Consider the following 27,418-nt stretch of genomic DNA (forward strand, 5'->3'; position numbering starts at 1 on the left):
TTGTTTCCAGTTCAGACTGACACAAAGATCCCAGTTCCTGGAGCTGCAGATGACTAGAAATATTATACATAGATACTGTAAGTCATAACCCATAAAAAATGCATGTGACTATCCTGCGATTAAGGCAAGAGAGATGGACTCAATTAATTTCATGTTCAATTAAGTTTATTGCACTTTCTAATGGATTTGAGCACTGTCCTTTCTCTTTATGCTGTTTCTTACCATACCACATATGCACTAACTCACTTCATACATATAACATGTTCTCTTGCCTGTATACATCAAAAGATCACGTCCAGCAAATTCTACAAATCCTTCCTAATGCATGGAAATAGCCATCTGGATTTGTATTTTCATAGCAAACACAAGTTCTGTAAATTAGGTCTCATGAGACATCGATGCTGCTGAGATGGGGAAAGACATACATGCACATGCAAATATGTACACGCAGGTGGATTGCACATGTAAGACGATTAATCATTAATGATGCAATTTGTGCGTGTATTTTCCTTCATGTCTGCCTGGATCTGTGTTTGGACAAACTCATAACCTTCATGAATCAATATGTAATTGCCGCTGCTGACAGGGAAAAAACAAACAGTGCTCAGATGAATAGATGAAAGTTAATGTTGACACTTTCTGCTTCAGTGTGATGATGTGTCTGTCACATTTTCTCATATGCTGCACATGCAACTGAACCCTTAGTTTGAGGATTAAAAGTTTGCAGAAGTAAACAAGTCAGTGAGCTGAAATAACCAGTGCTCTGGAACACAACATCAAATTTCACGTACGTTAAACAAAAGCAAATCAAAAGAAAAAAAAAAAAGAAAAAGAAGAAGAAAAAAAGTTTGTCTCTTTCCAGCACAAGAAATCCAGCACTGTCGCCACATTTGCTCAACTTTCACATTGTTGTCAAGGAAACCAAATTACTTTAGCTTATAATCCTCAAGCTAGCGTGCCCCAGTGGTTCATACCATGTCACTCTGAAGCAGCATGCACACGAGACAGAAGTGAGGTAGGCTGCATCGACAAGTGGTATGATCACAAGCTGTTGATGCTGGCCTTCTGATTTATCACATGTATTTATCTTTGACAAGCAGGAATTGGCAGTTATGTATGGGGTATTACAGAAACTTCAGATGAATTTCACCATTTTTGTCCCGCTGCCATCACTGACTGCCATAAAACAGTAGAAAGTGGCAGGCAGTTGTCACTTCGTCAAGCATGTCTGTGTACCTTCAATCAATGTGCTCATCAAATGGGTGCCACAACCTTATAAAAGTCTGACTGTTTCTTCGCTTTTATCCCTCAGCAGGCCACACACACGGACATGTTGTCAACTAAACACAATTTGAGTGGTTGTAATCTTTACTGCTGGAAACCTCAGTCTGAGAATGCCTCTAGATGTAGCTGCAGTTGTCCGTCTGACTGAATTTATAGTTGTGGTTGTGATGACAACGTAATTCCTTGTTTTAAGATTATCGTACAGCTCTTACAGCTATCATCCTATGTTTGAAGGAGAGACTTGAGTGTTGTTGAAACGGTGCAGAATCTGTGAAAATGAATTCCCTGCAAGTAGTGCTTCTCCATCTTCAGTATCCATTTTCAACGTAAGAGATGCTTAGCTTAGAAGTCAATGTTTTACACATTTCTCACATGACAAAGTGAAACAAAGTGTGATCGCTGTAATCGGATTGTATCTCACTCACTTAGCGCACCGGTCATATCATATTCTTCAGATGTTCTTCTCCATTTTATGGATATTGTGTGCAGTGGATAGCCAATCTAATGTGCACTGCCTCTAAAGCTGCGATACTTTACAATGCTACGCCGAGAATTTATGTTTGAGTTTTCTGTAGAAGTGTAACAAATCTTTGCTTTCCCATGTATGACAGCTTAAGGGGCACAATCATTATCTAAGACATTGCCTTTAACTGACAAAGAATCTGTAGCTGCCCTGCGTATAATGGAAATCAGTTTTAGGAATGGGGATGGTGGTGGGGTGCTGCCTGATGGAAAAATAAATAAATAAATTCCAAGTTCATCATGCAAATTCATCCTCCCAACCGTGGCACATTCTTCAAACAGACACCTCCTCTGGAGAGAGCGAGACACAGTCTGATAAAGAGACAAATGAGCTAGTGATCTCCATACCAGCCTCTTTCCTTGTGTGCTCTGTTCTCCTTATGTGTGTGTGTGCGTGTGTGAGTGAGCGAGTGACAGAGGGGCGGTGTTGGGATGGCAGGGTGGGGGCTTCAATGACCTTTGCAATGATGACAAGCATGTCCAGGAACAAGACTGTGCATGTGGGCTTTATTTATCCCAAGCGATTACTGATCCCTGCGGCATAGGATGGGGAGCTCATAAACGCTGTAGTTGTAGCTCTTCAAGAAATTCTGCAGCGAGCATTTGCGACTGCAGCAGGAACCATAATTATATAATTACACAATGATTAGATGTAATTATATAATGGTATACTGCACAATGGGACAGATTCTGATATTGTGTCTGTCTGAAACCTGTCAAATTAACAACAAAACGGAATGCAACTCATGGTTATTTTAATTATTTAAGCATACATGTTGTAGATTATACTGTATATTCATTGATTGGCAATTTAATGCCAATCAAGATTTTTCATAGCTCACAGTGAAGTCTTCTTTGCAATTGCAAATTCTGGGTCGATACTGATTTTTTTTTGTACAATTTCTTTTAAAATTTTAAACGAGCACAGGTCTTTCACCACTGTTTGTAGACACCATAATTCAAGTTCAGGGTGAAACCAAAAGTCACTGGTGAATTATTTTAATTTACTAACTGGTGAAGTTGCCTCACTTACATAGTACAAGTTAAGTTAGACATGTAACTGAAGTTGCATTATTGATATAGTTTTCTTACCCCAGCCACGTCCTTTTCCGAAAAGCAGTATTCTAACCCTAACCCAACTGCGACCGTATGACGAGTCCAGTAAACTGTCAGTAGTACACTCCAACAGACATGTTGTTTTTGTGAATGGTGATATAATTTGTTTTGGGTAATCTACCTATTTAGTTGCTTAAGTATGAAGCAAATATCAAGGCCAAAAATGTATAAACTGGTGCATCCCCATAGTATACACCGATATAAAAGCAGCCAAACTGTCATTTGAAAGGGCGACATAACCAAATGTATAGTATGTCAGAGACTCGCACAGTCTAGTCTCTACAGTACAGCAGTAGTACGGCAAGCAATTTTGCAATTGCTCACTGAACACCAACAATCCTGTGTCTAACATGCTTCCTCCTCTCCTCTCCTCTCCTCTCCTCTCCTCTCCTCTCCTCTCAGGAGATAATGTATTCAGATATTCCAACAAGGTGATAACAAAATTGCCTGACATTTCCAGATTTATTGCTGTATTTTCTTATTATCGCCAAAGAAATATACAGAGATTCTGTCCCATAAATCATAGTGAGAGAGCAATGCAGACACTATTGTGTTTAGCCCATTGCTACCATTTTTTGGATTAGAAATAAATTGCTGGCTCATTTTCACAAATGGAAACGAAACACCACTGCTGGAGCCACAGCGTGACTTTCTCAAGAAAGTGTTTATCAATGGATGGATTTCCTGAGTGGTGCTGCTACATGAGGATCAATTCCGATTAGCTCTTACTGGTTTTGACAATGTACTTAGATGCTTCTGCATTTTGTAATATTTGTTTCCTCTCTTCTCTCTTCCTGCATGTGCTCGAGTGCCACACGCTAGTGTTAGATTAGAATACACAAATGTCTTGACAGAAAAACATACTTTAATGTGATATAAAAGAGGAGGATTTATGTGTACGTGTCATGACAACAAATGACAAACAATTGTGATTTATGGGCAATCCCTGCAATACAGATTTCTATAGCCATTATGCTCTGCATGGTAGTCCCCTTTTCTTTTCTTCCACTTTCCCAGTTTTCATAATAATACATTATGCACAACACCTGACACGAATAGAATCTTTAAATAAATATTACTCAATATTTATTTTGTATTATATTACAAATCATACTTTTGCTGGTTTTGAATGCAGTTGTGCAGCCTGGGTTGCTGTGATACAGAGTTATGATGATGATGATAACATTCCTCAAGCAGAGACCCTACACACTATACACAAGGTGTCATTTTTGGTGTTAGAAAACAGATTTAGACTCGATTGGGCTGTGACCTTTCCCAGCACTGTCGAGGGCAAAGGATCCGACACAGACTTTTTTAATATTTATGGGCTTTTTGATGCCACACAAGGTCAAAGCTGATGCTCTTCCTACACTTCCTAGATAGTTCTACCCTTTGAATCTGAGGAGATGTTTTTCTGTTTGGAAATCACTTTTTCATGCTCAAAGTCAGCACATCACTGGGAAGGGTACTGAAAAGGATTTTAGGCAGTTTACTTTCAACTCAGGGACAGGGATGTTGGCCCTAAGTTTAGGATCTGCCTGCGTGGTTGCTCTGCAATCCAAAGCTTATATCTTATATTACCATTTCTGCAAGGTTAAAAGCTTTTGTGCTCTTTATACCAGGGGTTGGGTGATAGACTGGTGAACAGATCAGTTCAGCACTGGAGGAAATTCTCTGACTCTTTTGATTATTTGAATTTGAATTTAAATTGTACAAGACACTGAGCACATGCAGGTGCCAAAAATATGTCCTTGGATTCTAATTCTGATTGATTCTGACTGTAAAATCTAACAGTCCTCAATGTAAAGATGTATAGCTGTACATCAGATTAAATATATCTCATGGTTTCATCAAAGTTAATGCACCGATGTTAAACAATCAACTTTGGTAATTTAACACTAAACCTATAATAGGCTACTGTAGATCATCAACACAACAGCCAGCCTGAAATGACACATGAGGAACAGGTGACAGCAAACGCGTAATTCATTTCCATACACTTGCAAGTGTTCTCGCTAAAACATTTCATACCATCAAACAGATTACATGAGAAAACAGAAACTGGAAAATTGTGTTGTTCACAGTCTCACAGATGCATCCGTGTTCAAAGGTAAAGTCTGCACTGCCACTGCTCACAAAGCAGTAAAGCAGCAGAGGTCTGTAGCAGCAGCAGCTATAAAAATGAATTCGGTCTCATCATTTTGAGAGCCACAGCAGGATGAGGACCTCGAGCTTGGTGTGTAGACACAATAGTAATACATATAAATAAGCACCATAAACATATAAAGTAATGTGACACATAAAATAAACATTTCCAGGTTGTCAAAAATAAAGCTTACTGATACAGCCACAGTAGCTTTTGAGCCAAGATATTACCTGCTGGAGCACTTGAATGAGTCCCTGAGTAAACATAAACCAGTAAATTTCATTTTCCTACATTTCCTTAGCTTAAGTTTTAAATGTACTCTGTCAAATAATGCTCTGGCTCAGAGTATAGCAGACATCATGCCATGCACTGAATAACATCAAGGTAACATAGCCAAAGGGAACAGTTTGGAAATTGTATTTAAGCTCAGGCATTTTTTTTCAGACCTTTGTCCACTTTCCAAAGTTTCCAGAGTAAAATTAAGAGTCTAGAAATTAGATCCTCTTATGTCAATACATAGTTGGAGGAGATTTGATAGATGGAAGTGTTGCTGGTAGAACCTATGTTGTGGCTTGATCTGTAAATACAGATTTTGTAAAAACTGGGGATAGACCGCATTGTCCTTCAGCATGTCTTCATTTATCAGTATCAGTGTCTTTTGCGGGAATCATGTATCGATATTCTGCGTTGCCGTCTGTGTGACAGTTACGGAGGTGGAATGGGGGGACAGTTTTGTTCCGCCATTGATCCGCCACTGGAGGTAGTTACAGAGCTGCAGCAGAGGCAGTGCGGGACAGGAGTGTGTTGGTCTGATGGCGACCACAGTCTCACAGCTAAACAGATCCTCTACTCATCAAATAAAAGAGAAATGTCCCACACTTCAACCCACAAAGCAACGTTACAGGACCAAACAACAGTGATGTGGTAGCAGGTCGTGTCTTCAGCATCTTATATGAGGAAAAAAAAAACATCATCCATAAGTGGAAAAGTGTCCGTCATTCTTTCTGTCCAACTGATGCTTTGTCACATTTCTGCTTGAAAAACAGCATCTGTCTCCAGAAGTCAGAGCCAGGCGGCTCCCGCAGTTGAATGGCAGTGATTATATATGATGCGATTCAGAGCAAAACACTTTAACTCACCATGTCTTTGTCACCTTCCACTATTGTGTTGTTGTAGTTACTGTCTCTGGCAACTTGTATTGAAAAAAATCACAGCTCTGTGAGCCCTCCTGACCGAGACTTCAGTGAACTTTCCCCCAGAAAACAGCATGCCTCCTCATGAGTGAGAGCCAGACAGGGTCCGCTATTTACTGATGGCGATTACAGTATATGATGTCATTTAGAGTGAAAAAAGTAACTTTGTCACCTTCCACGACGCATTGTCGGTCAGAATCTCAATCGAAACACATTAAAACAGCATCTATATGATTGTAAATAGTCAGTGGATACATGTTTTGATTAACAGGTGGAAACCAGGGGAAACACATTTAAAAAAAACACATGGATGTCAATGTAATGTGTAGCGTCGCGCCTCTTTTGGTTACGCAACGCCGGCATGCTGTATGAAATGACAAACTGGAGTGACTTTATGCTGGAGCTGCTTGGTTCAGTGTGAACAAACAAAGGCGTTGTAAAGGCAAGCCTTCTTTGTGGCGATAAAGAATCTCTGTGTGAAAAGGGCTACTGTCTTACGCACAACACTGTCTGGTTGGTTACACGTCACAATAGCCTATCAACACTAAATAAAACAAACTCAAAATTCTATTTAAGTACAGTAATTGAGCAATTGCTTTCCAGTACTGGTTATTTTACATTTTGACGGTAAGATTTTTACTTTTACTGCAAATGCATATCAGTTCCAAATATAAATGATGAGTCTCCTTGAGTACTAATAATCGGAATCAGTCTCAGCATGTCTTCATACTTTTTTGTCTGTCAAGGTTGGAAGACATTTTTAGAACTGACACCCATTTTTCATTTCTCAAGCAGGAGTGTCAAACAATTCTCTGATTACAGCCTCTCAAATAAGTGAGTTCCTGCTTTTCTTTGCTATATATCATTGTGGACAATATACTTTGGTGAAATATAGAGTTTTCGAACATTTGAAGATGTCACGTTCTGCTCTGTGAAGTTGTAATGGGCAATTTTTGTTGATAATGTTTTGTTGTTTCATAGACTAAACGATTAATTGAAAAAAAAAAAATAGGCAGATTCATTTGTGGTGAAAATAATCATTAGTTGCAGCATTACTAATCTTAGTGTGATAAAGTATCAGATATGGGCATGTAATAGAGAAATTCATGGATGAACAACCACAAACTACAGAAAAAGTTCAGTGCAATCAGTGTAAGATATTTGGTGCAAGTGCCTCCTATCAGCCTGACTCGGTGGATGGTTAGCGGTAACTTTTTCCCCTGCAAGTATCTCCCTCATTAAATCCATTTTATTCTACCATTCTATTCGCTGACTACCTTATCTAGCAAAGTAACACAAACACAACCATCCATTCATAGTGTACAGCAGGCAATATCATCTGTCTATCATCCTTCCATCCTTCACTCTGGTGTCAGGGTTGATAACTCTCCTTTCCCAAATGGCTGCAGTGTTAAACCCTGCAGTGCATACAGTATGAACTTAACTATCCTGAATAACTGGGTTTGTCAGCAAGCCAAACTGATGTACTTAACTCTTTTAATTACATATTTTCTCCACTGGAAAAAGAAAAAACAAACACAAAAAACAATAGTGGTCTAGTGGTCTACTTTTTCACTAAAAGATAAAATGGAGCATTTGATGAAATTCTCCTTTCCATTTTCAACAGCTGAGGGGATTTAGTGTGCCAGGTTCCATATCAGATTTTGAGAAAGTTTAGTGACCACAGGTCGCTGTGTAATGGCAAGGTGCCATGGCAAAAGGTTTAAGATAAGATATGAATTCAGACCAGTTACAAATGTACTTGTTCCAGTTTTAAAGATGGTTCCTGTCACAGCAATGCCAGTCACTCCAACTTTCACCCTCATTTAGCTTGAAGATAAAGCCGCTTAGCTGCAAACTAGTGACTGCAGGATACAGTGGGCATGGTACTGCGTAATCTCCTGATATTCTGTAAAATGAACAGTGTAATAACAAAAAAAAAAAAGTAACTGAAGTTTAAAAAGTGAGTAAGAGAAATACATTTTTCTCTCCATAAAAGGATTAAGAATGGCTTGGGCCAGGTACCAGTCTCATGTAGAGAGTAAGGGGACTGTGGGTGCTGTGGACAGATTTGTGTACTTACATTCAGCTCTAACAATTCTCTCAGTTATAATTCATTCTGAAAGGGATAGTTTGAGATAGTTTTGAAGTGGGGTTCAATGAGATACAGTGCATAACATACAATAGATGGTGGTCAGCACACCCTTAGTTTGATGAAACAGCACAAATACCAGTGCAGGAAGCTAACAATGTACTGCTGTAGAAGGAGCTGAGAAAAATGTAATGTCAAAGGAAATTGTTGTCTTTCAGCAAGGTCACACAGTGAAAATATTCTGAATATAGCGTACATTTAAACTGACATACTTTTGTTTAGGTGGGCCTGTGTTTAGGTGGCAAAAATTTGTTTTACTGCTTACACTGTCTCAAGCAGTAAATTGCTAGCTTCCGACACCGGTACTCCTGCTTCTCCAAACTCAGGGTGTGCTGACGACAATTTACTAAGCTATATGTTATACACTAACTATGAAAAAGTACCTTATACATCCCACGAAAAATCATTTGAAATGAATACTTACTCATTTTAGATATGAAAATGTGCTATGTGCTAAATGCCCTAAATGTAAATGTAAATGTACCAGCAACTCTAAATCTCATTAATTAACACATTAAATCTAATTTGTTTAATCTGTACAAAAACCAAAGTGTTAAAACAACCTTTTATTGTTTGTAAAGGGGGTTATGCGTCAGACCTCTTCGCTGGGGGCAGTCTTGTATTTTATGTAGGATACTAGCAAATTAATGAGAGTATGTAGGCTGTATCCTATACAGTTCCTTATGAAGGTCAAGCATCTCTGTGAGAGAGCAGCTCCGTCTAGAGAGATAAAGTCTAATTATTTTTGATTAATGCTGCCATGCTTGGCAGCAAACATACAAACCCTGCGGATATGAAACAACACCTTTGTTTAAATTGTTAGGATACTTAAATGTCTTTACAAGAAGCACAGTGCTTAAATGTAGCAAAATGATTTGGAAATAGAAGTTACTAGGGTCTGTATGCCAAAAAGAGGAAAAGAAAAGTCCTGGATTTAATACTCTATCACAAATTGGTGCCATGAAATGGTTTTAGAGCATTCATGGTCGGATATTCTTCTTTAAAACATAAATTGCTTGACCGTTATTGAGATTATGGTTGACATAACACGAGCTGAGTGGTATTTGTTTGCGTCCGAAGGAATTTTACATTTTCCACTGTTTATAAGACATGACGGGCATTTGCAAGTCTTGTTTTCTGGATTTATGTGTTATTGAAACAAAACTGGCTTCAGTGATATTCATTCTTTCGACTTTGCTTGTTTGACCCTGTGGTTCAAAACTGTGGAATACTAAGGAAGTATCGTTGCAGATCAGAATTTACATCCTCAGTTCAGAGAGGCACTTATCGTAAATTCACCTTCTTCCATCAGTCTCTGTCTGTGTCTCTCTCACTGCCCCTGAAGTTTCTCTGACAATATCTTTGCCTCCCTCTTGTCTGTTTCCCCACACAAGTAAGAGCCCCAAGAACTGCAGTCATAAGACATTTGTTTGATTAAAACAATAAATCAAAAGTATTTGATCTAAACACTGGGAGATTACAAATCATTGAAGCTTCTTTATTGCTGTCTGTTTCTTGTTTCCTTGAGAAAATAAAGGCATGATCCCATTACCAATTTTTTCCCCTACCCCCAGTTTTCAGACCCCTTGCCCCTCAGAACAGAGTTACAAGGGGCAGTGTTTGAAATCTCCCCCTATGAAATGCAACAACCCTTCAAGCTCCTCATATGTCATCAGTAGTTGTTGTAAACGCAACTGTAAATTTCCAATATGCCGTCTTCAGCTGGTGCTGACTCCTCTTGTGTTACTGTGGCAATCCTGTTATCATCACAATGGCATTTGCCATTAATCTGATGTAGATAGAAAAGTATGGACACTCGCAATTTGTTCACAACTTCACGCTATCATTCAGGTCACCAAATAAATAAGAGCGCTGCTTCAATACCTGGCCACTAGCGGTACTTCATAGGCTCACATTAGTAACCCATACAGGAATGTCATGCACAAATCAGCAATAACCATGTAACGTTAGCTAGCTAGCTACCGAACTACTGAGACTTCAGCAAACTAGTAGCAATTGTTTCATGTTTATAATAAAGAAAAGGACCATAATACACTGAAACAACAGGGTTCTCATAGCAGTCGGTTTGTAGATTGCCTCTGTTTGGAGGGCCATATTAATGATTACAGTACTTTTAAAGCATGTTTGGGGTTGGCCACTGATGATATCTCCCACTTAATAACCCCTTATGAGCCTGAATGCAGCCTGAGGTCATCCTGCAGAGGACGGTTGGTAATTCCAAGGTCAAGGCCAAAAACCAAGGGAGACCGAGCTTTTGGAGTCAGAGCCACTCGACTTTGGCACGAACTGCTGGAAGAGATCAGGCAGGCTAGCTCTGTTTTTTCTTTTAAATCTCTCTTAAAAACATTTTTTTTTTTAGAATGGCCTTATCCTGAATTGCTCACTTCCTTTTTTTAAATGTAGTTTTTAATATGTGTGATTGATTCTTACCTTGCTTGTTTTATTATTGTATGATTTGTACTGTTGCTGTCATTCATCTGTAATTTTCCCTGTTTTTCCCCTGCACTTGGTTACTTGTTTTTGAAAAGTGCTATATAAATAAAGTTATTATTATTGTTATTATTATATAGCCCTAACACTTCGCCCTAAGCCCTTGTCCCAACAAGAATTGGGACACACTATACCTAGGTATGAACATGCAAAACAGAGGGGAAGAGCTAAGTGGTAGGGGCAAGGGGTGTATTCGGATTAGGCCGTAGTGTTTAAAGTGAAGATGTGTTAAAATACAGTCATCAATCACTTATAAATAAAACACACAAGATAACAGTTTACTGATACAGCAGAGTATTTATAGGAACATTTGTAATTATCATTTGTGACTCAGGATGTGTTCATAATCTGGCACTCTGAGCATTCAAGCATGCCAAGCTGGACTGTGCAATTTCAGCCATAAACCCATTTGTAATGAAAATTGTCTAGAGTGATATTTCAATCAAGTCACTGTATAATTTATCAAAAAAACAACAAAAAAAACCCCAAAACAGGTTTCTCAAAAAACTTGGCCACACTGCTGAGAGTCTGCCTCCACTTTACTGGACTAGTTGAAATGCAGCTGAATGAAGTTTTTGAGTCAAGTAATGGTGTACCTAATGAAGGGAGAATGATTGATTTTGGATCCTAGATGTCCCACAAAAAAAACTTAGGATGAGTAGAACTCCTCCATTCATACATCAGTAGCTGGTGCTGCTGCAGCTTTAAACAGAGAGGACAATTTATGTAGTTTTCAAACACTGGAGTTGAGGAGTTGGCTCTCTTGTTAACTCCCATGGTGTGAGATATATTAGGTCCCTTTCATGCACTGAAAATAGAAGTAATCAAGTCGTCAAATTTAGCAAATAGCATGCATTGTGGTATGCTCAAGATCCAGCATAAGTGCAAATTTACATTACAGTCCCTAAAAATAGGGATTTAAAAATCTTTGGCTTTCATTCTGTTAATGTGTGACTGTCAGCTGCAGCATTTGTCTTTTTATCATGAATCTGTGTGATGTTGTAACCACTGTACCAAGGAAAACTACATTCTCTCCTTTAAATGCACAAGCTTCTACTGTATTTACACAACCCAAGGAACTCGGGTGCTTGTTACTGTAATATTTTCATTCTTATACAACACAAGAATACTTTTGTGTATATCGTGGTGCAAGATCAGACTTATCAAACACTGAAGCATTATGACTAATAGCTTGTTTGATCTAATTAGGAAGAAAAAATGGAAACAAAAAAGCTAGTTATATTCATTAGTCCTTGGAACACACTGTAATTGCTTTAGAGATACATTAGGGGCAGCATTTTAGGTCCTAGTGATGAAGTCCGGAGCTGCATGAGGCATAATTGAGAGGATGAAATAGTATTATTGTGTCCGTCTTCCTAAAATAACTTCATTTACAGCAACACAACCACTTCCATTATGTCAGACCACATTAAAATCAGCGCAGATGTAAATGTGACCTAATCTATATTTCTTAAAGGTCATCCATCATTTGGCTTGAGCCTAAGTATAGTATATACTCATGTTTGCGAGAGGAACGTGTGGATATACATATGGCTTAACACAACCTTGAATGTACCTGAATGAGGTTTGGATTTGTTTCAATTTCTAAAACAGTCATACTTGTTTCTCATAATTGCTGTGATTCAGAGGGGACCAAAAAAAAGAGACATCTTTCATTGAGCATTCTCTACTGTACATTAAAATACTTCCAACAAGCTGATTGCTACTGTCCTCCCTTGTGTATAGAAAAAAATAAAATCTATCAAGCTCTGGCAACATGTCAACCAAACAGACCAGTCTATTAAATGCAAAGCTCTATTAAGTAGTGCCATGAACCTTGATATAGACCCACTAGAGGAACTCGCTCTGTAGTCCACAACAATAATGGAAAGTGTGAATCAGCCCACATCGATACAGTAAATACCTCAAACACAGCAGTTACAAAATCAGAGTTTAAATGAATGCTTTGCACAGCAAAAAGACAAAATGGAAAATAATCCAAATCCAAAATCCCAACGGCGAGAAGAATTTAATATCACAAGCCAGTAATAACAACCTAAAATTTATGAGGAGACAAAGTGAAACACCTTGGATGCTTAGACAGGTAAAAAGATGTGTCAAAACTGTGAAACTGCCTGGATCAGAGACGGAATTATTGTGATTTCATTTTTATTTGTTCTTGTTTGAATAACAGAATGCGTGGCAAGAGGGGACAAACATTACTCTAGATTTCCAAAATATATGCTGTCAGTGTCATGAAACCTCCTATAATGCTTTGAAATACTGTGCTGCTTGACAACTTGAAGATATTGTTTTCCTAGTAAACTGTGGTAATAAGTAGAGTAGGTTAAATAATCAGGTCAAACGCTGTTATCATGAGTATTCACTTGATTTGATATAAAGTCATTGATCTGATAAGTTTGTTGCTACTGAAGAGATGTATGTTGTATAATCAATCATTTTTAGTTTTGTTTAAATGCCTTCTGTCAATGGTATTCAAAGACAGGCAACAAAACCCCAAACTGCAAAAAATGAATTATAGGCTAGTTAAACCTCCCAAACACTTTTGGCCCACCACTTTTCAGGAACCTACGCAGGATTTGATGACTCCCTAAATGTGAAAAAAGAGCACAGCAGCTATATTTATGGACAAATTACAGGAAACCTAAAATCTCAATAACAGGCACCCTTTTGGCCTCTCTCTTTCCCTTTATTTCCCATCCTCTCTACTGTCATCTCTCTGGTGATAAAGACATGAAATGTCCACAAAAATATTTTAAAAACCTTAAACCTGCTTTATGCAAAGTCATTGTTATGGAGAGTCCACAAAACTGTATGCAAGAGAATAAAAACATGTTTTAAGACAACTCTTTAACTACTTTCTACTTTCTAGTTTTTGCTCTCTTATGGGCTCTTCAAATGAGACAGTGGGATAGTTAACAGGTCTTGGCTGGAGGATCTAAGGAGCCTAAGGGTACTGTAGGGTATAAGTAGATCTGTATTGCAATTAGCTGCAAGGGCTTTAAAAACAAGTGATAAAATTGTGAATTGAATTCAATATCTAAACCAGTGCAAGGTGGCAAGGACTGGGGTATTATGTTCTGTTTTTTATAACTGGGCAATACTCTACAAGCAGCAAAAAATACAGACAGAAAATTTCAATAGTCAGGTTTAGAGGATATTAGCACATGAACAATTACTCCAGGTCAGATAGGGGTCTGAGGTGCTCAATTTTAGATCGAATTCTACACTGGAAAAAAAATGACATTTAACAACTGAATTAATCTCTCTTTTATAGAGGTTTAGAGCACTATCAATTATCACACATAGGGCATATCTGATGTATTAAGACATGTGATCAAGGATCTGTGCTGTGACTCTTGAGGAAGTAGGAAGAAAAAAAAGGTATTTTTTTGCCCACTTGGGAGAAGCAGAAGGAAACGTACACAACACTGACATATAGCTGTAATATTTTTTATATATATACCGGGGACTTATTAGCATCATTAGCATTCATTTAGAGGTACATTTTTGCTACCTGGCCAGGCATTATAGGCCTCCAAATGATGCTTATAATGTTCTGTATCTGAGGGATGTGCAAAATGGGCAACTGTTTATTTTATATTTCATCTCTTTTAGGTTTGCTGTTGGTCTCCACCAATTCCTGAGGGAAATATCTGGCTCTTTAGCTGCTTAATATTTCTTTTTTGTTCACAAGCTACCTACTGTACTAACTCTGCCTATGTGCTGTTTGGTGCTGGTCAGGAAGCATATGGTGGATTTCTACAGTTTTTTTCCCTTAAGGAGCCATCTGCTGTGGTCAAAAATGAACACTACAAGAGTGGTGACAGTAAATTAAAAAAATGTCATTGGGGAGAAGAGGAAGAAGATGGATGAATGGAGATTGGGGACTGCAAAACCAAAACCTTTAACATACCAGAATTCATGTGACTGATAATTCATGTACATTAAAAACAAATAATCACTGTGAAAACTAATGTTTCTGAGTGCTAGCATGTGACAACATTACGTTTCTGTGATTTACAGTCGCTGGAACAGATGATCAGTTTTCTACAGACCGAAGAACTGAGGTTTCAAGTTGTGCCAGGAAAAAACCCCAACTCTAATTGTCCAAAATCTCTGGGAAACTAGTTTAAACATTATCTGAGGTTGCACTGGAGGTCAGAGAAAATCTCCATCATCTGTTTCAGTTTGATAGTCCTGCTGTAAATTTAAAAAAATCTTCTTTTCACAAATGTTAAATGATTCAAATCTTCTTAAACGTAGAATAAAAATGACAGCCCACTAAATACTGTAACTTGGAAAAGCTATAGGATTAAGAAATTAGCTACTCTATCTTTAACAAAAAGAGTTTATTTAAAAAGAATGAACAAAGGGACCCAAAGAGAGTTCACATTTTCAGTTCATTTGGGAGGTGGGTAGTGGCTAGGGGGCCCTAATCAACAGCTTATTGCTTGTTCGTGCCGGCTTTGCATTCGACACTTAACACACAGATCTGACAGGTAGGGAAATTGTTGCCATGGTGAAAGCATGTGAAATGCTCTATATTAACATCTGTAGAAGTTGAATGTAGGAGCCTGTACACCCCTGTAACGATAATGAGCACGGAGTGTATGTACTGTATAGAACATGTAATGTGCATGACATGGAGTTATCCCAGTGGTGACTACAGATGAAAACAGAAAGAGAGGAAAGAGGGGAGAGTACAGGGAAAGAGAGTTGTAGCATGCTGCGCTTTTGTGCATTGCATTAATAGGTCCCTAATTCCTCTTTCTTTCAGCGTGGGTGGGCACTAAACTGCATTTTCCAAGTAAGCCATATGTGGTTGTTAGTCTTGAGGGAAGTGGAGGCATTAATAGAACCCCTGACCTGCATGGATTTCTATCTCTTAATGAAATGTATTGTACACACAGTGGGGGATGCACTCAGAGTGAAGTGCAACTTGCAGAGTAAAGTGCACCCGTTAGCCAAAGCTAAACTTTTTTTTCCATTTAGAGAATATTCATTCACCAGAGGCAATCCTGCACCATAAAAACATGTATTTATTTATTTTATTGAAATGTTCTAGAAGCTTGAGAATAGTGATTTTATCTGCTTCTGAATAACAGCAGGATTAAAAGCATGCTGTCATGCAGTATATTGGCTGTGTAAGCCTCCTATAAGTCTGGTTAAAGAATGAGATTTGAGTGGTTTGCTTGGAGTTCAGTTAAAATAATTATTTCAATAGTTACATGACATGGCAATACTAACAGCTATTCCTCACTAAGGCTGCATATGGCAAATAAAAAATCATCATGCTATTATTTTGACAGAAATTATGACTGTGCCATGATATACGACTTTTAAAATTATGATGGTTGGATATTTGTTGGCGTGTGCATTCAACAAACATGTTTCCTTACATCTGGAGAGCCAGATTTGTTGGCCACAGCATTTCTGCAGCATTACAATACTTAATTAGAATGCTGTAATGTCACACATCTTATTTTTGCACAATTCATGCCACAGAAGTCTTTGGCAGTGCAGGCGTTACCTTTTTCACTCACGCTGTTTCTTGAAAGATTTGCACCTAAAGTGAGGTGCTTAATTTTACCCCTCAGCACATTTGACAGCTTCCGTGATATAGACATTGCCTGGTCATCTTGGGATTTTTATAATATTTCGATTAATTGTGCAGGTTTTTTGCTAATTTGTTCGTGTTCCTTGTATTTTTTCTGTCTTTCGCGTATATGGGTAATATACACCTAAATGTAGTTCATTAACATGCATTGGTTTTATATATTATGTATACATTTTTACAATTATGTGGTTTTCCTTTCATATACATCTTGCAACTGCATTTGCTCATTGTAAGATGACTGTCATCAATATAAATTTGAAAAAGCTTGAACCTGGCCCTGATGTTATCTAACTACTAAACTTTCCTGTGTAGACTCATGTTGCTGAAAAAAAAAAAAAAACATAAGTGAAAAAGGTGAAAGCAAAAAACATCCAAAATGATCTTGTTTGTAAGGCAGACTGTCCTCTGATTGGTCAGTGTTACTGAAATCTGTGTGGGCGCAGTAAAACCTTTGCCCACTGCTGTCACACTGACTGTGAGGCATCCCAGACATTGTCTTTCATCACATCACACTACATGGGATAAAACACCCGGTTATTATCCCAGATGCTCATTTTTGCTCCTGACACCCAACGTCTGTTAGATTACTACACTGATATTATGTAGGCTGGAGGCCACACCAGTGAAATAGGAAGGTCACCTTGACTGATGTTTGAACAAAATGATAAATAAATAAAAATGGGTGCTTCATGCTGCGCAAGATAATGGACTGCTACTGGGCTAATTTCATCCTCAAAAAATCCAGTGCTATGGAACAGCATGCTGCCCTATTCAGCCATTAAGTTTGAAATCATGGTACATGAATATTACATTTTACTTTTCATTTCAGTGTGCTATGCAAATGTCTCCATGACACTTGGCACACAGAACCCTTCATGCCTTTAGGTGTTAACTACACAGGAGACAGAGGATGGATGTCATGTCAGGCAGATGGATGGACAGATGAACGGACAGACAGATAAACACACCGACAGATAGACAGATACATACATACATACATACATACATACATACATAGATGGACTTTCTTATGTCCTTGAATGGATCGAACAGATCAAATGTTCTCAAAAGAGAAGTATTTCTTATGCACATTTAATTGCTTGCCAGTACGAATGAAACGGTATTCCAGAGATTTTGGTGCCTTGAAACTTGCAAGAATAAAGTGCACATCTCTCACAAAGCCTGCGAAGTAAAAAAGCTCCACAGAACCGTAGCAATTATATGGCTTGGCAGTTTGACTAGGTATGCCCCTGTGAAATGGTGCTTTAAGATGATGCAATAAATGTCTTTTATTTCTTACACATGCCTACAGCCCCCATGGTAGTTGCAGAAACACAAAAGGACAGCTGCTCTCTCTATGTGTTGATCAATCATAATGAAGTATTGCAACAGGCCTTCTTACCATGCAAAATGCCAGCCAGTGCAAACAGGGCACACAGGCAGAGTCTGGAAACTCTTCCAACATTTGAAAATGAATTATTGAACAGCTAGACATGAGACCAAACAGTGGATGCTGATCCTAAGGTTCAGTATCAGGAACCAATCTGGGCATATTTTAATGGGTCTGTATCGCCAATGCTTTCAACACTATACTGAACTGTGTTTTGTCATCCTCAGCCTGCCCATGTTGCAGCTCTGTTCGCACACATGTGCAAATGTGAAAAATAATATGGGCACACCTTGACTCACTCAGGCACTGAGTTTAGCAAACACGTGGGTTTGCTAAACTCCAACACTAATTATCATTCACAAAGAGCAGTGTACAAAACGGTTAGGCAGCAATTTCTCATTTTATTCAAATCATATGAATAATTTAAGCTCACAATATTAATATTTTTGAAACAGGCCCTACACTACAGCTTTTACTTAAATTAAGTAAATAAAAGCATTGGTCGAGACATCCCTTCTCCACATTGTAGAGTAGAACCAAACCTGCTCTGAAGAAAGAGGCTGGGTTGTAAATGTTTCACCTAGTTTTAGCAATCATGGTGTTTCATTGTGTAATTTTATGTAAGTACCTCCACCAGCATGGTAAGTGTTAATAATCACATTTTTTGCACGGCACCATGATGATGTAGGCACTGAGGGAAAAATCTTAGAAGCAATAACTCTTTGCATAGCTCCCCACTCTGACATTGTGACGGGATGCTCACATTTGATTTTGCACTTTATGCTTGTTAGAAATGACAAGTGTGCCTATTTGTATGCGGAGGTCAGCTGCTGATTTTATGTCCCAGAACTACTGTAGTTAACCATGTAGGCTCAGGATCTATCCTGACTACAAACACAGGAAGCTGACAGTTTGCTGAGGCGATGGTAACGTAACATCTTTAGATGACCCATTGTCTCTTGTGAATGGCTGCTACTTTCGATTTCTATCACATGCGGAGGAGGCTGTAGAACACTATTTCTCTGACGGCTCCTTAGTTGGAAATTCACAACTCAGATCATCAACAGCATTGTTCTCTGACTTTAAAATAAAACTGCTTCTGAATCATATTTTGTTCTACACGATTGTGGCAATCTAGAATTTAATCTCCATGACGTGTCTGTACAAATAGAGTGAACTAATAGCCACACATAGTTGTGTCCAAATTTTACAGTCACTTGCCAGCAACAGCCAAAAGTCTAGTCAGGTCAGTTTAATTGATACAGCCCGAAATCACAAATCACATTGCCTCAGCGGGCTTTACAATCCCTTATACAGTTAATAACACCCTCTGTCCTTGGATCCCTGAATAATAATTACAATAATAATAATAATAATAATAATAATAATAATAATAATAACAATAATATGAAGAATAAGAGCAAGAACAAGAAAAGAAGGACAAGTGCAGCATGCTGTTGTCACACTCGTGATATCAAACTGCTGCACCTGGGTAGAGCCAAGCAGAGTAGACTAGAAAGCCCAGTGGTGTTACTAGCTTGCATGACCCCCTGGGCGAACCTCACCTTCACCTTTTGCAGTTTCAGAGTAAGACAACAAGATTGCAATTTGCAATAGATGTACCGCAAGGGTTCTGAGAGGAGGCGAAAAGTCTATGAGTTTTAACATAACAAATCTTATTAGAGCCATAGATTATCAAATCATCCCTCTTTGCTCACTACACCTGAGCCTTTCTTACCCTCAAGGTGCATAAACTACAGGTTATGATCTTTTTAAAATACAAAAATGTGAAATAACCGTATGTCTTTTCCTTAGCGGCCATGAGAAGCAGGTAATATTGCTTAGCAACAGGCGTAAAAAAAGCCATACCATGCATCGCTTAATTAAATCTTTCCTGCATAAAGGTGACAATGTTCAGTTTTTATTTAAACTGTTTTAGAGAGTTGTTGATTGAACTTTGTCCTCATTTTGGAGGCTGCAGTTTTTGGTGTAAGACTATTGTATATAACGGCGATGGTGGTATAGTGGTGAGCATAGCTGCCTTCCAAGCAGTTGACCCGGGTTCGATTCCCGGCCATCGCAACAGCACTTCTTCTTGAATTGCCCCCCAGGGACAAATAAAGTTTTTTTTAATATGATCACAGGTGTTTCTAATATTTATCCACATTCATTGATTTGTTTGAGCAATGCATTTATCAAGTAAATGACTTACACACCTCCTATCTATTGTATACGAATGCACCGCATGCGGTATTGCTTATTGCGTACTTCAATTAATTACTTTGTGTTCTTGCCTATTTTCCCAGCAAAGCCCTTTCATACTTTGCTGAGAAAAAAGTATTTAACAAATATACAAATTGGAGTGTTTTCATCAGGACAGACAAAAAAAACTTCCAGTTATCAATTTTCTGTAGGCTGCCATCACAACACACGGACTAACAGGTCCTCAGTTAGTCCTCTAAACCTCAGCAGGTAAACAACTAAATTTAGGAAAAGAGGAGGCCTACATTATTTGACCCATTAAAAGCATAATAACCAAATGAACTAGGCACAGCAGCCTTGTGTCCATTGAGAGTCACAGCTGGCCAGTAAGCCATCAGGGAAGCCACAGGTCAGCAGTCATATGCATGCAGGTCATATGAGGTAACGGCTGAGTGTGTTCACTTCACCTACTTGTGTTTGAAGACTTCATGGCAGCAAAGTGTATTTCCAGTGGACTTGTGATCTTCCACCACAGAGGACAATGTTGATATTTCAGCTCCAACTTCTGTCCAGACTCGTCTTCTTTGTCTCCCGGATAGGTCCAGTTTCAGGGTACTGTACAAACTGTCGTCATTTTCCGTTAACCGTCGCGTGCAGAATCTTTCCTTCGACTGACGCTAGCTAGCTAGCTAGCTAGCTAAGAGCTAATAGCATTAGCAGCACGGGAGGACTTGATAACTCTCCTGGTTGTTACGTTTGATTACGTTTTTAACACTTTCTTCTCCAGGCCACCCACAGTGTCACGGTGACATGAAGTTATGTACCTTATAAGATTAAAACCTGGCCAGCAGACCGACAGACTGAGTTTTACAGTTCATTGATTCAAGCCAGGGCAAAAATAAAACACAAGGTGCAAAAATGTGATAACAAACAGAAACAACAAACATAACACAGAACCAATTAAAACAGAATAGGTAGGCCTACATAAAATGATAACAACATGACAAAACACGAATAAAACAGAAAAGGTGCATAAAAGTTAAACGGTAAACAACCATACATGAGTAGTTTAAAAGTTACATTCAGATGCAGAGTAGTTTGTATCATAGTCTTAAACTGTCCTACAGGTATAACTGTGTCAAGTTTAAATATACTTAAAATAAAATCTTCCAAGTGTGTGGAGCACAGAAACTGAAAGTAGCTTTCCCAAATTTAACATTTAGCAGGAATATAAAGCTTTACTGGAGCGAGATGAATAATGACTCTGTGACCAGTTGCTGCCTTAAATAGGCCTAACAGAGAAGGGCTGGCTGGATCCTGAAGGAGACTTTTGAATTAATATTCTTATATATTGTGCCTAGAAGCCACTACCGCAATATGAGGCACTTCTTAAGTAAGCCATTAGCAGCCTTTACATGTACCCTTATATTCTACCAGTAATCAGATTAATAGCCCAATCAGAACAAAAAAGAAACTTGCCTGAGAATCCTTAAAAGGACTTTTCAATCGCATTTAAAGGGTTGAGGTAAACCTTTCATAATCCATTCAACAGGAATAAAAATAAAGTACCCAACGACCCTGTAAATTATGCTTAATCTGATTGTTTCTCTCAAGTGGTAATAAATATATTGTTTTTGGGTTACATGATTAGTCTCCAGCAGGGACAGAAACATGGTGAAGATATATCGTCACAAAACCACTGTTAGAATTATTACAAGTCACCTACCTGTAGAGCTATACATAAAATTGCCCCAGTAGCTCAGCTGGTAGAGCGTGCAACCCGTGTACAGTCTGTATCGAATCTAATCCGTGGCCCATTGCTGCATGTCATCCCCCCTCTCTCTCATCCTGTTCCTGTTCCTGTTCAAGCTGTTATATCTAATAAAGCCATGAAAAGGCCAAAAAAATAAAATAAATACATTTAGTGTCAATCCCCTCACGATCATTTTCACCCGGTAGATGCACCTCTATGAGAGGCATTAGCTTGAAGACAGCTGCACAGGTGCTGAAATTTCTTTCAAATAATTGTTGCTTTGTCAGTAAGACGTACGGCGAATTTACAAGAACTGAGCTCAGTCAAGTGGTTTTCATTTTTCTAACAGATGAGACACTTCACAGCAGGTGGAACCACTTTGAGCATGTCAGAGAAGTTATAGCCTATTCTGATTAAATGTCTTGGGGCATGTTAACACATATCTTATTGGATCCATGCAAAGAGCTAATGTGGAATTTCTAATGATTTCGATCAGGCTGGAGATTGAAGTAGTGTAACTGCAGCTATTGACTGTTTGTCACTCAGGATAATAAGTGGAGTTCACTTTATTGTACTTCATAATATATGTAACTCCCATTTACGTAGCATCCCAAAAGCTTTGTGAAACATGTCAGCAGATTTATTTTTGACTTTTTTGAAGTTTCGTCGATTTATTAAAGTCATCAAGTTCATAACAGTCAGTAAGAACTGAAAAGCAAGAACTGAAAAACAAAAATATTTTGTATTCTTTACTGTTGTACATATATTTATGCAATAGACCCTGATGTGATGGCGAATCACGGCGGTGAATACATTTCTTTCTGAATAAGGTGGCACTTCACAGAGGTAATAATAAATCTATATTTGGAAAGAAAATCTTGAGATCATAAAACATCTCAAATGCTGCACAATGCCACCAAAATAGTCTGGCAATTCTCACCTTGTAAATGTCAAGACCTATAAACCTTGAATTAATGCAAACACCTCCAGCTCACATAATTCAACATAGCTGGCAGAGTGCGAGGTGCTGCTGTAGGGGTGGATTAATGTTACAAAACTATCAAAAAAACAACTGTAGCAATGTAATTTAACTGTATTTATCTTGTGTTGAGCTGCAGTGTTGTGCCTTTGAGACAGTACAGCGCAAACTTAGCTACAGCTTTATAGTCACTAACACTGTGTATTTCATTTCAAGAGTGTCAAACACTGAAAAAAACAGTTTCTATATTTCAGTTCCAACTCTAAAGAGCCAATAGGACCTTCTCATTTCCCCAGAAGGCCTCATTTAGTATTGTTTATATGTACGATTAATGCTAGTATGCTACAGACAAATGATGACCGACCTGAATCTGTCTTACAGTATAAATTTGGTCTGGACCTGTTATCCTTTTTTTGACTAAAAGGTCATGAAATATTGTTGAGAAATCCAGGATATCTGTCATGACACCTGTCACACAGTACTTCATCATTTGTCGCTTGACAGATATTGACTTCTGACTTTTTCATTTCCAGTGAAAGAGGCCTTGCAGAATTGCATTGTGCATCCAAAGTAGTTAATTAGTTGTGAATGAAAACTTTAAAAAGTGGTAGCAATATCTTTTAAGCTGACATTTACATTTAATTAGCAAAACAATTTATTATGGGTCTTGTTGAGCATGCACAATTAAATGTGTGAGGGAATTCACCATTGCATAACATTTTGTTATTCAACTATTATTTAAGTTATGGTGTGTATTGTGCATACATAATATGCAGAACAGTGTTTTTCATAACTACTCTTTTTGATTAAGCAGTATAATTTGCTTGCTGTGGTTTATTGCCTTGTTGGGGAAATCAACACTTTTACTACCAATGTAAATTGGGCTTTCAACTGTATTATGACTTGCTTTCCCTTTTGTGAAGACATAGGATAAAAGGCCCTGATTTTCCCCTTCAAATTGTGGTTCCTCTTTCTTTCCGCAGGGCTGTGGCCAACAGCTCATTGCTGAGTGTCCAGAGAAATGTCAGAATGCCGACAGGTTGTTATCATCAGTGCCCTTATCTTCCCCTTGCAGGTGCACCAGCACAACGAAAACAGCCTGCACATCCCGCCAGTCAAGGTTTTATGGACTGCTGCAGAAGCCAGCTAACCATATCAGGCGATCAACTCAAGACACATAAAAGAGCAACAATTAGCATATTACAAGCTTAATTAAAAATAATAAAACCACTGTTGTTGTTTAAACAAGTGGACAGGAAAGTGGTATAGAATTGATTAAAATGGTATGGCATGCTGACATTTTGAGCATTACATCTTTTTGGATCGAGCTTGAAACAAATCATTTACTATTAAATTACCCATAAAGACTGTTTTGGGTGAATAGACTGAATTTAAAGTTCCCATCTATTTCAGTTGTTTGAGGGGAATGCTGCAGCGCTGTTTTCCTGTGAAGCTCCAGAAATGTTCTGTGGACTACGAAACTTCACCCGAATTCCCATCTGTATGGGGGTGAGTAGATGACTGAATTTTCATTTTAGGGTAAACTATTATTTGAAGCACTGTGGTGCTTTGAGCTAAACACTGATATCGGTATGCTAACATGCTTTAAACGACAACGCTAACAAGCTGTTTAGCAGAAATAATGTTTTTCAAGTTAATCATTTTAGCATTTGTGTTTGGCATGTTAGCATGCTAACATTTTTTAATTAGAACTGAACAGTATAACTTAAGCTAAGTGAATGTCATTCATTTAGCAGAAATAAAATGATCTCATGATGACTCTAGACGATGATTCAATTTTACAAATTAAAGTGTGTTTACATGTCTTTGGGAGTACTATTTTATATGTGGAATAAGTAGTATAAAGCCTTTTGTGGCTCCAGAGGAAGCTGCATGTAATCTCATAAATTGCCTCCAGTGATGTCACTCAGTGGCACAAGTTGCCAATTTTGAAACGCAGTCAGCTAGTCTAGCATCACACTCCATTCACACTGCGGGACTAATTAAGAACAGTTAACAAACAATTAAACCAGAGAAATCACCCTTTTTTAAAAAATGTTATTACATCACTGGAGGAAAAATTATTTACAGCTTCCTCTAGAGCCACAAAATGCTTTGACCTACTTTTTCCATATATGCATTTGATCATTTTTATCCCCAAGATCACACACCTCAAGGTGTAAAATTGGTGGGATTACCCTTTAAGAGATCACCAAAAATATTATTATTTTTTTTTAGATAAATCCACACCCTTGCGTTGCTATAAAAGGAAACCTTCGTGGATCACCAAAATAATTAAGATCCATTGTCTGGAAAACATAAAAGTCTAAATAAGATTTACTGTCAATCCATCCAGTAATTGCTGAGATATTTTAGTCTGGACTAAACTGGTAGACAGACCTAACAACAGTAATATCTCTTCCCAAAATCAGCACCTCTGTGAGTGTGGATAATTCACAGACCTCACTGTACAACAGTTTTCACATGAACTATTTCTTTGGTACAGAGTATTCACTATACAAACATTGTTTCTGGGGAAACGTATGACGTTACTCATGAATGAAACATACTTTATGAATTCTTTAAAATGCTATTTTTCAATGCTCCATTTAAGAGAAATAAAACCGTCATAGCTATCATCTAAGCCAGGTATGTCAGGAAAAACGTTTATTCTTTTTCTTTTTTTTTTCTTTTTTAGAATTTAGACAAACCAACATTTTAAACATTATTATTCTTTAATATTTACAAACATCAGTCTAATTTTAAAAGGCAAACGGCAGAGTAGCTTTGAGAAGATAGTTAAAAGGAATGTAAAAAACTTCTAGCTCAGCACTGGGCTAAGGGACTCTCACTTACATTTTAAGCATCCAAATCAAAGCATCATCATTTGTAAAAGAGATCAAGCAATGCTTCTGCATTAAAATTTAATTCAAACTTAATACAGGAAATGATGGGACCCTTTTTTCTTCTAAAGGTTTGTTTAATCTTCACACACATGCCAAAAAAAAATCTCTTTGATCCCCTTCTCTCCTTTAATCAGGGTACATGCTCTCATGCCCCCCTCCCTTTTCTGTCTCTCATTCAGACTTGTTCCTCCTCAACCCGTCTGTCTCCTTGTACCGGTGTTATTTCTGTTGACAAAGCATTACAGAGCCCCCATGTCTTGTCTTGCCTAATTGGTCCACATGGACTAATTTAGCATCTAATTACTGAGCTAGTTTTCATGCTTCTGAATTTTCAGGGTCGTGTTTTGCCTTTAGATAACTTTCCTCCTTCTCAAGGCTATGTAGTTGCTCACATTTCAATGAACCATATGAATAATTGTCTATTGTATTGTAATAGGTATAAATAAAAGTTAAAATACAATAATGGCCCTGACTTGGAAACAAGACCTAAATACACCCACAAGTAGCAACATGGAGGTTACAAGAGAACTGGGGCATACTTTTAAAAATCTAAAAACACGTGTGTGTATGTCAAAAGTGACACATGTACATTGAGATAACGCAGGTTAGCAACAACTCAATGTCCAATGGTGAATTTAAATGGCTCAGAGCTTTAACAGATTTATGGCTGACTTAGTTACCTATAGTCAGATAATACACCACAGCAATGTTATAGTACAGGTTAATGCATATTGATATTAAAATTGATTTTGGTTTGTAGTTACATAAACAATGTGGAATAAAGGACACAAACAAATGAACCTCTAGTCTGATCACATCTTTTTGAACATGATCAATTTTCTGACCTGTTAATGGAGATTATCTTTTATATTGTTGCTTATTTTTTGTTATTATCAAGCACCCTCCTCACCTTTGTTTTTATTTTATATGAGTACAATGATATAATATACAATTAGGCATGGTGTTGCACTGCAGTAATAACTGTTATGTCGGGTTAAACAAATTGTTCCATAGATTTCCATTTATTGGAAATAAAAATGTACTTTTTATAGTTGTCCAGACCCATTGTTTCTTAAAGAGACACATTCCTCTCATCACGTCATAATGACCTCTATTTGATATTTTTTGACACATTCTGGCAGTAATTTAATTTTGACCTGACATGATTTGTGATGTTTTAACATTTATAAAGTCGTTGGATTTTAGAACCTTTGATGAGAGCATATCAGTCGATAAAGAAAAAGAAAATTACACAAGAAAAAAATACTAACACGACACGTTTGAAAAGCAGTTTGCATTGAAGACATTTCAAGGACACATTTTTACCAAATTAGTTAAATCCACCAATTTGTTAATTATGTTAAGAGTTATGTCCATAGTCAAAAACCATGAACTCACAATGTATTATAATTATTGCACCTGTATCTACTGAAATGTGGTAGGGAACTTTGTAGAATGAAATTCCTAACGTATTTGGAAAGATAAATCCCACAAATATCTATTAAAAATTGGACCTCAAACCTTCACCAGTTTTGACCTAACACAAAATTTAGATTTATATCCAGCCTGTCTCTTTCAGTACATTCAGGTGTCGCCACTCTTGCACATTTGCTCGATATATAA

General features: G+C 37.8%; 1 long non-coding RNA gene across 1 annotated transcript in view; it reads right to left on the bottom strand.

Moving 5' to 3' along the window:
* LOC311256379 overlaps positions 1–21,474 on the bottom strand; it is a 90,333-nt gene extending 68,859 nt beyond the window's left edge. Inside the window, exon 1 of the long non-coding RNA XR_014622490.1 lies at positions 20,629–21,474. This is a non-coding gene — a long non-coding RNA (uncharacterized lncRNA). The remainder of the gene's footprint in view (positions 1–20,628) is intronic.
* Positions 21,475–27,418: the final 5,944 nt, after the last annotated feature.

This window comes from Pagrus pagrus (genome assembly GCF_965226575.1).
Source record: "Pagrus pagrus genome assembly, chromosome: 1".
In the NCBI taxonomy this organism is placed as follows: Eukaryota; Metazoa; Chordata; class Actinopteri; order Spariformes; family Sparidae; genus Pagrus; species Pagrus pagrus.